The following is a 13,470-nucleotide window of genomic DNA, read 5'->3' on the forward strand; positions in this document are numbered from 1 at the left end:
CCCAAATAAATTATAATGTGGAAAATAACTTCTAAAAAAAAAAAAGAGTAAGCAGACAAAAAAGAAAAAAATAAAATTTGGAAATCTTCAGATTTTATATAATCTTAGTAGGAAACCGTAAGGGTGCCGCCCATCCTGCATTCTGTGGAATTGTTCCAATCTTACCAAGAAAATCTTAGACCTTATAAATTTCACTTCATATCTAAATAAATGCTTATTATTTACTAGAGTGATAAAACAAATTATTGGTGATGACATCACATTACCACCTCGTTTTTGCCTGGCATAGACTATAAAAAGTATGGAAAACCTATCCATGAATAACTGAAGATATTTTTAGCAGTTACCTTTTAGAGGATACAACATTTAAAAGTAAATGACTTTTAATTTTATGTATTAAATTTAATTTAATATATTGGCTATTTTTTATTTTTATTTTTTTTTTAAAGATTTTATCTATTTATTTGACAGAGAGATAGTGAGCACAAGTAGGCAAAGAGGCAGGCAGAGGGAGAGGGAGAAGCAGGCTCTCCGTGGAGCAGGGAGCCAGATGCGGGGCTCGATCCCAGGACCCTGGGATCATGAACTGAGCTGAAAGCAGACACTTAACTGACTAAGCCACCCTGGGACAAGGGTGCCCCTTGGCTATGTTTTTTTTAAAGGTAGAGATGAGACGAGTGTTTTGGTTTGATAGCCAGGTTTACTCTGATATGTCTGTCTCTTATAAAATATAAGATACATTTGGAGGCTCAGTTATAATGAGAAATGGACAAATTATATTTTTATCCTTTTATCCAAATTATAATCTTTAATAATCATTTGAAAATTACTGGAAACAGATGCTTTTTTTTTTTTTTTGAGGAGACAGCTTACTCCGAGATATCTTAGTATGGTGTGGACAGTTTTTAGTATTGTTGATGTTTGATGCCTATACACCTAAAAAAGTATATCTGAAAACTATGCAGCATTATTCTTACTAATCCTAACAGTCTGGAGAATCTTGCAAAGCAGTAATACCCCATTAAGTCATAGCTACTACATGGACTACTACTTCCTGAAACCCTGTACTTCCTCATTTAAACTGAAAACAGTTTTTGAGACCAAGCTAGTGTTTTCATAAACAAATAATTTAAATTAAATTTCAAAAGGTTAGGTTTCCACTTTTTTGAAAGCTTCTATGATACATAAACTAGATATAGTATCTACAACTTTTATGATACTCAAAAGCAGTTTGAATTTTTCACTTTTTGATCCATGATTTTGTTCTTGTGGACCGAGTAGTAGGGCAAACATGAACTCTAAATATTCTTATATTCACAATAAAAAACACGTTTTCAAAAACGGTCCAGGTCACAATCTACTTATATTTGTTTGAATAGATTTTACTCTCTTTATGAAGGCAAAATGCCATTCAAATACAGTTCTTCAGAAATGCTGACAAAATCACAGATACTGACAAAAATTTAGAAGGATTATTAGTTCTTTTCCTTGAATTATACACACCATATTAATTAAACATTTACTTAGTTCTGCAATCAACCTTAGCAGTGATACCTAAAAGTACCAATGTTGTGTCTAGTTACAGCCAAGGAGTATCAACAGAACACTGACTTCTAGCAGGCTGTCCAGGTGATTCTAGTAACACAGTAAGTTTGGGGTTAGCAAAGCCATTCGCATCCTACTCTTTTTTCTTCTTTGCTAAGAGAATCCCTATTTAGATATTTGTTGGAAATGTTATGATCTCAGGGAAAATGGTTCTAGTTTTTGGCCTAAGAACAAGCATGTGACCCAGTTATGACCGATGAAGTGTAAGGGAAAATCCTCTAGGGGTCTTCTAGGGAATATTTTTCTTTCTGATAAGAGACTGGGTACTAAGAGAAGCTCTTGGACCTGTACCACTAGCTATTTCTGTCTTTGAACCTGGTTACCGAAGGACGTGATGCTTGGGACTCCTGCAGTAATCTTGCAACCCAGAAAAGTCCAAGAGACTAACTTCTTTTTTTTTTTTAATTTTAATTCCAATGTAGTTAACATCCAGTATTATATTAGTTTCAGGTGTGCAATATAGCGATTCAACGATTCCATATATTACTCAGTGCTCTTAAGATAAGTGTACTCTTAATCCCCTTTGCTTATTTCATCCACCCCACCCCCCACCTTCTCTCTGGTAACCACCAGTTTGTTTTCTATAGTTAAGAGTCTGGTGTTTGGTTTGTCTCTCTTTCTTATTTTCCTTTATTCATTTTTTTTTGTTTCTTAAATTCCACGAATGAGTGAAATCATACGGACTTGGCCTTTCTCTGACTGGCTTATTTCCCTTAGCATTATACTCTCTAGATCCATCCATGTTGTTGCAAATGGCAAGATTTCATTCCTTTTTATGGCTGAATAATATTCCATTGTATACAGATACCACTTCTTCTTTATCCATTCATTTATTGATGAACACTTGTGCTACTTCCATTATTTAGCTATTGTAAATAATGCTGCAATAAACATAGGGGTGCATATATCTCTTCAAGTTAGTGGTTTCATATATTTTGGGTAAACACCGAGTAGTGCAATTGTTGGGTAATATGGAATTTTTAATTTCCATTTTTAATTTTTTGTGGAACCCCCATACTGTCTTCCACAGGGTTGCACCAGTTTGCCTTCACACCAACAGTGCAAGAGGGTTCCTGTTTCTCCACATCCTCACCAACACTTGTTATATCTTGTGTGTTTGCTTTTAGACATCCTGACAGATATGAGGTGATATCTCATTGTGGTTTTGATTTACATTTCCCTGATGATAAGTGATGTTGAGAATCTTTTCATGTGTCTGTTGGCCATCTGAATATCTTCTTTGGAGAAATGTTTGTTCATGTCTTCTGATCATTTTTTAAATTAGATTATTGTTTTTCAGGTGTTGAGTTGTATAACTTCTTTATATATTTTGGATACTAACTTTTTATTAGATGTGTCACTTGCAAATATCTTCTCCCATTCAGTAGGGAATGTCTTTTAATTTTGTTGATTGTATCCTTTGCTGTGCAGGAGCTTTTTATTTTGATGCAGTCCCAGTAGTTTATTTTTTCTTTTGTTTCCCTTGCCTCAGAAGGCATAACTAGAAAAATGTTGCTACGACCGATGTCAAAGAAATTACTGCCTGTGCTCTCTTCTAGGATTTTTATGGTTTTGGGTCTCACATAGGTCCTTAATCCATCTTGAGTTTATTTTTGTGTATGGTCAAAGATAGTGGCCCAGTTTCATTCTTTTGGTGAATGTAGCTGTCCGGTTTTCCCAGCACCATTTGTCGAAGAGACGTTTTTCCCATTGCATATTCTTGCCTCTTTTCTGGAAGATTAATTGACCATATAATTGTGGGTTTATTTATAGGCTTTCTATTCTGTTCCACTGATCTATGTGTCTCTTCTTCTGCCAGCACCATACTGTTTTGATTACTACAGCTTTGTAATATAACCTGAAGTCCAGATTGTGATGTCTCCAGTTTTGTTTTTCTTTTTCAAGATTGTTTTGGCTACTTGGGATCTTTTGTGTTCCATACAAATTTTAGGATTGTTTGTTTTAGCTCTGTGAGAAATGTTATTGGTACTTTGGTAGGGATTGCATTAAATGTGTAGATTGCTTTGGGTAGTATAGACATTTTAACAATATTTGTTCTTCTAATCCATGAGCATGGAATGTCTTTCCATTTCTTTGTGTTGTCTTCAATTTCTTTTGTCAGTGCTTTATAGTTTTCAGACTAGAGGTCTTTAACCTCCCTGGTTAGTCTTATTCCTAGGTATTTTATTATTTTTAGTGCAGTTGTGAATGGTATTGTTTTCTTAATTTCTCTTTCTGCTACTTCATTATTAGTGTATAGAAATGCAACAGATTTCTATATATTGATTTTGTATCCTGAGACTTTACGGAATTCATGTATGAGTTCTAATGGTTTTTTGGTTGTCTTTAGGGTTTTCTATATATAGTATCATGTCATCTGTAAAAAGTGAAAGTTTTCCTGGGGCGCCTAGATGGCTTAGATAGTTAAGCATCTGCCTTTGGCTCAGGTCATGATCCCAGGGTCCTGGGATCAAGCCCCACTTTGGGCTCCTGGCCCAGCGGGGAGCCTTCTTCTCCCTGTCCCTCTGCCTCTCTCCATGCTCTCTCAATCTCTCTCTCTCTGTATCTCTGTGTCTCAAATGAATACATAAAATATTTTTTAAAAAAGTGAAAGTTTTCCTTCTTCCTTACCAATTTGGATGCCTTTTATTCCTTTTTGTTTTCTGATTGCTGGGGCTAGGACTTCTGGTACTATGTTGAATAAAAATGATGAGAGTGGACATCCTTGTCTTGATCCTGACTTTAGGGGAAAAGCTCTCAGTTTTTCACCATTGAGTATGATGTTGGCTGTGGGTTCTTCATATAAAGCCTTTATTATGTTGCTGTATGTTCCCTGTAAACCTACTTGGTTGAGGGTTTTTATCATGAATGGATGTTGTCCTTTGTCAGATACTTTTTCTGCATCTATTGAAATGATCATATGGTTTTTATAATTTCTCTTATTGAGGTAATGTATCCCATTGATTGATTTGTGAATACTGAACCATCCTTGCATCCTGGGAATAAAACCCACTTGATCGTGGTGAATGATTTCTTAAAATGTATTGTTGCATTCAGTTTGCTAGGATTTTGTTGAATATTTTTGCAGTTATGATGATCAGAGATATTAGCCTATAGTTCTCTTTTTTTGTGGTTATCTCTGTCTTGTTTTGGTATCAGGGTAATGCTGTACTCATGTAATGAATTTGGAAATTTTCCTTCCTCTTATACTTTTTGGAAAAAATTCAAGAAAAATAGGTGTTAACTCTTCTTTAAATGTCTGAGGTGTTTATAAGGCTTACTGGTAAAAAAAAATCCTTCTGATATATATCTAGATTAATTCTGGACATAAATATTGTATAAATATTGTTCAAATTATCCTTATATAACTATTGCCCCTTCAAGGGAAAGGAAATTTATCTATTGGAATCCTTTTTTTTTAAATAATTAAAAAGGGTAGGGAGATCCTTCTGGTATTTAGTCTAAAATCTTTGAACTTAAATTTTATTTGCTGGCTCTGTTAAGAAGTTAGTCTCTTGGGGCACCTGGGTGGCTCAGTTGGTTAAGCGTCTGCCTTCAGCTCAGGTCATGATCCTGGTATCCTGGGATCGAATTCACCCATGAAGCCATCTGGTCCTGGACTTTTGTTTGCTGGGAGTTTTTGGTAAATGATTCAGTTTCATTGCTGGTAAATGGTGTTCAAATTTTATATTTCCTCCTGCTTTAATTTTGGTAGTTTATATGTTTCTAGGAATTTATCCATTTCTTCTAGGTTGTCTAATTTGTTGGCATATAGTTTTTCATAATATTCTCTGACAAACCTTTGTATTTCTGTAGTGTTGATTGTTAGATCTCCTCTTTCATTTCTGATTTTGTTTATTTGAGTCCTCTCTCTTTTTCAGGAGTCTGGCTAGAGGTCTGGCTAGAGGTCTGGCTAGAGGTCTATCAATTTTGTTGATTTTTTTGCAAAGAACCAGCTCCTGATTTCACTGGTCTGTTCTATTGTTTTTTTAGTTTCTGTATAATTTATTTCTGCTCCAGTTTTATTATATAATTTCTTCTGCTGGTTTTGGATTTTGTTTGTTCTTGTTTTTTTCTAGCTCCCTTAGGTGTAAGTTTAGGTTGTTTATTTGAGAGTTTTCTTGCTTCTTGGGGTATTCTTGTATTGCTACAAACTTCCCTCTTAGAAGTGTTCTTGCTGAATCCCGCCGATTTTGTACCACTATGTTTTCATTTTCATTTGTCTCCATGCATTTTTTTGATTTCTTCTTTGATTTCTTGGTTGATTTATTCATTGTGTAGTAGCACGTTATTTAACCTCCATGTACTTTTGCTCTTTCCAGATTTTTTCTTGTGGTTGATTTCTAGTTTCATAATGATATGGTCAGAAAAGATGCATGATATGATTGCCATCTTTTTGAATTTGTTGAGACTTGTTTTGTGACCTAATATGTGATCGACTCTGGAAAAGGTTACGTATGCACTTGAAAAGAATGTGTATTCTGCTGTTTTAGGTTGGAATGTTCTGAATATATCTGTTAAATCCATCTGGTCCAGTGTGTCATTCAAAGCCATTGTTTCCTTGTTGATTTTCTCTGTAGTCTTTCCATTGATGTAAGTAGGGTGTTAAAGTCCCTTATTATTATTGTATTTCTATCTATTATTTCCTTTATGTTTGTTATTAACTATTTTGTGTATATGGGTCCTCCTATGTTAGGTGCATAAATATTTGCAATTGTTATATCTTCTTGTTGTATTGTCCCCTTTATGATGATAAATTGTCCTTCTTTATCTCTTGTTACAGCAAGAGACTAACTTCTTTTTTTTAAATATATTTTTTAAAGATTTTATTTATTTGTTTGACACAGAGAGAGAAAGAGCACAAGCAGGGGGAGCAGCAGAGGGAGACAGAAAAGCAGGCTCCTTGCTGAGTAAGGAGCCTGATGCAGGGCTCGACCCCAGGATTCCAGGATCATGACCTGAGCCGACAGCAGACACTTAACCAATTGAGCCACCCAGGTGCCCCAAGAGACTAACTTCTTAACAACAGAGCCAGCAAATAAAATTTAAGTTCAAAGATTCTAGACTAAATACCAGAAGGATCTCCCTACCCTTTTTAATTATTAAAAAAAAAGGATTCCAATAGATAAATTTCCTTTCCCTTGAAGGAGCAATAGTTATATAAGGATAATTTGAACAATATTTATACAATATTTGTGTCCAGAATTAATCTGGATATATATCAGAAGGATTTTTTTTTACCAGTAAGCCTTATAAACACCTCAGAAATGCTTATCCACTCCTCTGTTGGTTGAGCCAACAATTTATATATCTGGATGGACTTTTAGGTTTAGTTGTGTAAGCTTAACTGTCTTTTTACAGATATGTTTGGCAGAGAACTGAAAGTAATTTGAACTGGAAGTATCAAAACAACTGGAAGTTATTTTGATCTTTTTCTATATGAAGATAGTATCTAGTTAATTTGACTAAAAGGCACAGTTACGGCACTTCTGGGATATTTGTACCATGGAGGCTTTATATACTGTTATGGTTTACAAAGGAGTTTGGAACAAATGGCATTGATGACCTGAGCAATCTCTGAAATATCTGAACAGGAGAAATCAGCAGAATTGTCATATACTTTTACTTAAAAAAAATGTCAACAGTTTGAAAGAGAAAATGTGCCAGATTTTCCCTGGGGCCAGATAGCACATTCAAATAAAGATACATATCAATTTAATGTAACTCCTGAGATTTTAGTGAGGAATTCTTTCCTGAATATCCAAATAATCAGCTCAGGATAAGCTCACAATAGGTAGATGAATACACTTAGTTTGCTATGATTAAAGTGTTGTTTGAGCTGGTCAACTGCTTTAAAAAAGGAGGCTTTTTTAGTAGACAGAAGAGATTCTTGTGACACAAATATGAATCTTTCCTAAACCATTTTATCATCAGTATTCAACATTAGCTTAGAAGGCCCACCCTATGAAGAGCTGACACACAATCATTATTCTGCATCAGTCTACTTTACCTTAAAGGGCAATCAATTGCATATATAAAGAAAAACAAATTAGACATGTCTAAAGTAATTGGTACTAAGGAGAAACAACTAAACTCATTTAATGATACCCTACCTCCTCATAAACTGTTAATTGTAGTTTAGGTGTTGTTCATTTGCAGTTTTAGATTAGTCAAAACATTACTGTTTTCTAATGTGACTTCCTAGGAATGCATTATTATTATTATTTTTTTCAAAGATGGAACCATCTTAATGCTGACGAGAACACAAAGTAGATTATACAAAAAGCACACACCTTGTGACCACAAGAAATGGGAGGCTGAGCTTGCTACAGCACAGTAATTGGTTAGTGCTGTCTATCAGAAGGAAAGGGTGGGGATGGACAAGGGAAGACTCACAGTCAGTGCAGATGGAGGGTGAGGTAAACCTGGGGTAAACCTAAAGCAACAACCTGAAACCAGCCTGAGCTGGACTTCCAAAATCAGATGAAACCTAGAAGTGCGAGGACACATTCTTTGAGGTCGACAGCCTTGAAAACATTTTTGCCAATCAGTTCAAGCAGCATATTTTATATATTTTTGGCAACTACACATATATTGAAAATCAATCTCATGCATAAATGCGGTGTTCTTCAGGAAGCAAAATTTCAAATAGCCATTGTTACATTTCAGATAACAGATGGACTAAACAATTCAACTCAAACAATAATTTAAGTGCATAAGCACCAAAATAGTTATCAAACCAATGTCCCTTACTTGGTGATCCTATTTTTCAGGTTATGAAAATTTGGATCCAGTAGATAGTCTAAAAATAAACAAGGATTATATGTTGCCTTAATGAATAACTAAAAATTCCCTAGAGGTATCATAATGGAATCAATTCAACTGCAAAATCAAGTATAGAACATATTTATTGAGCTTTCTTTCAAAACTAATATTGCATCTCAGATTTTTTTTTTTAGATTTTACTTATTTATTTGACAGAGAGAGACAGCAAGAGAGGAAACACAAGCAGGGGGAGTGGGAGAGGGAGAAGCAGGCTTCCGCGGAGCAGGGAGCCCGATGCGGGGCTCGATCCCAGGACCCTGGGACCATGACCTGAGCTGAAGGCAGATGCTTAACGACTGAGCCACCCAGGTGCCCCGCATCTCAGATTTTTGAAAAGTTTAGTTTACTTTGTATTTTAGGGATCCATGCTTTTGAAGAGAATTTGCAGTTAGCAAATACCGAGTCTCAGTCTTTTTATATGCACAATAGGGATAATAACAGTATTACTTCATAAGGGTGTTGTGAAAATGAAATAAGATCTGATAGTCACCTTCTCGAACATCTGCCACTTGTATTGTGCTCCAAATATATGGTGCCTTTTGTTACATACATGGCTCAATGCAGATAACAATGTAGTAAAACATTTCTGACAGACAACCGTGGGAGGGGCCTTCTTACAGGATTTTTAACTATCCTTAAATGTTGAAATAATCACTCCAATCACTGTTTTCTAACTGCATCAGAGGAAGGCTTTGTCCAGGACACATGATAAGGGATCTTCTTTATTGTGTCAGGATCTTTCTTATTCCACAAATTGAGCACAAATTCAGGGACCCAAGATGAGGAATACCGTCTAATCAGGACTTTGTGAGACACAATTATCTTCTGCTATGCTGTACTCATAATTGACATGTTAATTAGGCAATTTATGAGATATGAGAGACAAGTCAGCAGTATGGAAGTAGTATTTCTAAAAACAAACAAAATAGAAGAGCAGACACAATGACCACATCACTAATAGTTTGGGGTCAGGAGGGAGCTGGAAAACAGGGACTCTTGCCCTGGACAGGTCAACAGTGTCCCAAAGGGAATGTTAAGGAACTCTGAAATTTGTATCAAGAGCCCAGAAGGCAAACGTCATGCATAAGTGCATGGCCAGCTTAGTGGGAATCAACTTCAAGGTGCTGCTTAGAAACAGGTGTGCAGTGTGGAGTGTCTGAGACAGAAGATTGAGGCTATCAGAGTAAATAACACAGGAGCCCTTTGCTTACATGGGGGAGGCCCTCTGTGCTGTCTTCTGTGAGGGGCTTGCAGGCAAACCGTGCTATTGAAAACGGTGCCAAGAAGACCAACTAAAATGACTGAATGCCAAGAAAGCCATCCTGTTTATGTAGCCTGTGGAAGGTAAGGCCAAGCAAGGTCTTGAGAATGTGAAGGGACTATTGTGGTGATGTTGTGTGTGTCTTCTGTTACTTTAAGATACAAGAGAGTGTATGTTAAGTTGTAACAGGAGAGAGTTAGGTTAGGCAGCTAAAGAAATGACTTGTGGCCAAAGTTGTGTGACTGAAACAGTTATTAAGTGAAATTTGTATGTGTTTTCTGGCTGCACATGGAGAAAACGAACCAGTGAACTCAGTTCCATGTTTTAGTTTCCAGTGAGTATGATGGGCAAGAAGTCTCTTTTCCTCTTTCCAAATCCTTTCTAAGATCACCTAACACAACATTTGGCCTACATTTATACCAATGAACACTATTACTGAAAAATGGCAAACTTCCTATATAGGAATAGATTTTTTTTTTGAGGTAAACTTCACATAACATTCATTTCACCATTTTATCCATTTTAAAGTACACATTTCAGTGACTTTTAGTACATTCGCAATGTTGTGCAACCAGCACAATTTGCTTGTTCTGGAACATTTTCATCACCCCAAAAGGAAACCCCTGTACACATTAAGCAGTCGCTACCCACTCTTCCCTCCTCCCAGTCCCAGCCCCTGACAACAACTAACATGTTTTCTGTCTCTATGGATTTGCCGTAGGAATGTATTTCTTTTGGGATCTTCTGAATTCTGCATTTAATTTTCCAACTGGAAACTGTAGACTACAGAGTGTGTGTGTATGTGTGTGTGTGAGAGAGAGAGAGAGAGCGAGAGCTAGAGCGAGTGAGAGAGAGAGAGAGAGGAATGAGAGTCAGTGTTCATGAGAAACTTTGCAAGGTCAAGTCTATTTAAAATATCCAAACAAAATGAAAACCTGAGACAATACTTATTTTTCAGTTAGATGTATGTAACTTAAATTAGGTGTCAACTTAAATTTCTCAAGGGTTCAGTCAGTTATAGGTTATAGAAATATCAAACAATTCTTGAAATATGTAACATGAATGCTATTGCCATGGCTTTATAGCTCCTAAGTTAGGCTAAAAAGTTTCACATGCATCAGAAGCTCTGTTCTGGATCTGAGCTCTTCCTGTAATAGTTGATGATAACCCTATTACTTTTCTTTAGAGCAGTGTAGGGGTGACCATTCTTTATTCTGCATTTGTCTTGGTAAACACATCAGATACAGCAGAGGAAACAGGATGCTGGCGGTAAGTGAAAAAGCAACTTAAAAATAATAAACCCCCTTTTTTCTCCAACCATAAATACTTATAAATTTTAAATTAGAATACACATTTTATTCTGGCTGGAATTTATAAAAAGTTAACCTATTCACAAACTTAAAAACTTTGAAGATGAACTAGAAAATGGTTCTTAGGGCATCTGTTTCTTTGTAAGCTGATTTAAAATTTGCATGGCTTTCTTAGTTATGATTACATTGATAGAGAAATTATGTTTTCTGAGTTTGGAAAAAAATACGTATTTTTGAGAGAAATTTTAATTTTCAGCCTGTCAAATAATTCCTTGGAAGGAAGAATAGCCAGTTGGGTCTTGTGATTTAAGCTGTGCTTTATAATCTTGAATGTCAAGGCCAGGAGATTACTGTCATTTTGCATTTTGTACATATTTTGAGGACTTTTATTCCATTTTCATTTTCAATTCCTTTTCATTTCATGAATCTTAACTAATATATCCTGACTATTTCCATTAATAAGGACTTAGGATTCCCCTGCCAAAGCTCAAACACCTCACTGGTTTTAATGTTATGGATCTTGCCTGTTTTTCTTTCCAGACTATCTTTTGTACGTGCTTCACTGTAGTCTCCCATCTGTTTGTTTTTCTTTTTGTTCTCTCAGTTTGGGCTTCTGGGGACTCCTTGATGACAACAGAAAACGGTCTCCATCTCACATTTTGAGGTATACATTGACTTAGCTACTGTTCCCACAAATACCTCTTGGTCGGTGTCAACCGGAAGCATTTTTTTTTTTTTTAAAGCAACTGAACCTCCTTTAAGCCACCTGGAAGTCGGGAATGGCACAACACTTCTCTTATGGCACATAAAAATTAATGTAATGCACTTGGAGGTCCTTGTTGCTGAGAGACGCTATGGCAAACGCACAAAGTGTCATCTTTTTTGCCTTGCTTGAGTACCTATCAACAAAATTCATCTCCAGTAAGCACTGGCCATAAGGTGGAGGGGTTTAATTGGCCAGTTCCCTCCTTCTTCAGATCCCTCTTATTGTGTGGCTACATAAACCTATTCTCCAACTTAAGAAGACAAACCAAAACTTCTCTTGGAGTAAAGACAAAGGGCTTGAAAGTCCTGTGGAAAGAAAAGGGGGAAAAGGGCTTGAAAAGGAAAAAACAAAAAACAAAAAAACAAAAAAAAAAAGCAGTTACCAGGAGAAGCTAAACTGTAAATCCCCTATCTCTGCCCTCCAGACCACATCCCAACCGAATCCAGCTGTGCCCCGCCCGCTGGTGGACCTGTGAGGCTCCTGATTGATAGTCCAGATACTGGGCATATATTTATCCGAGTCTCCCTTCACTGCTGGGTGTCAGTCCGGCCTGTGCTCAGGGTGTGGAATCTGGTTGGAGTTTCAGTGTGTAGGATCCACTCCCGGGGGTTTGGCAAGATTGAGAAGGGTAAGGTAATTGGCTGGCAATAGGGGCTGGTATGTCCAGGGGCTTCGGCACTGAGGGGGAAAACAGTGTAAAATTCATGGAAGGCTTAAGCCTGATGATGTTCTTTAGAGTCATTCACCTGCCACTTCAGGAGGCCACCGAATGGCTTTATCTGGACAGGTGTAGACCCAGGGACACAACTGGGACAACCGGTATTCCTGGTAACTGCCTGTCAGATACTGGGGCATTTGGAGAGGTGGGGAAGGGACGCAGGGGTGGGGGTGGGAGTGAAAGGTGATGAGGAAGAAGAAAGGATGGTGAAGGGAAATGTTTGCACAGGTTCCTCCTTTCTGCACCTCCAGGAAGAATTTGGAGGCCCAGGTTCTGGACTGGGGGTGGGTCCCTCACACCCTGCGGGCCTTGACCTTTCCACGCCTCCCTTTACTCCCCAGGAGAGGGCTCAACTCTGATCTTTGCGCCCTTCCCTGCCTTTTGATTCTTGTTCTTTGAGAGAAGCCCCGCCATGCAGTCTTGGGAAGAAAGGATACTCTCCGCCGCAGGTGGGCCAGAATGGGAAAGCCGGCCCCTGTAATATGGATTATATTTATTTAGAGTTCTATATTAAAAACAACTGCCGTTTAAAAAAGTAATAATCCCCCAGTCTCAAGCCCGGGTAGGAGCTCTGCACAGTGACCATCCGGCTGCCTCCCTCTCCCCCAAAACTGCAGGTAGGCGGTGCGAAGCGCTTTCCTCCCGCACCTGCCGGTTCGCTTGGCTCTGGGCCTCTGTCCTCCGGCCCTGCGGGGTCCACGCTCCGTCCTCCCCTTCCCGACCTCCCCGCGCCCTTCCCGACGCCCTCCCGCGGCGAACACCCCGGCCACTGCGGTCCGCGGGGCCGGAGTCCTCGCAGGCCGCGTAGGTTGTTTGCGGCCAGGTGGCCTCTTGCATCCCGGGCGAAAGACTCCTCCTGGGAAGGGCGTGGAGGGCGGCACGGCGCGTAAGGCCGGCGGGCGCCTGGCCTCGCGCCGCGGGGACGCCCGGCTGGCCCTGGAAGGGAGGGGCGGCCCCGAGCCGGCGGTCGAAGGGAGCTCCGCCC

Source organism: Mirounga leonina, unplaced genomic scaffold (genome assembly GCF_011800145.1).
Source record: "Mirounga leonina isolate KUSES-001 unplaced genomic scaffold, KU_Mleo_1.0 Mir_151, whole genome shotgun sequence".
Lineage (NCBI taxonomy): Eukaryota > Metazoa > Chordata > Mammalia > Carnivora > Phocidae > Mirounga > Mirounga leonina.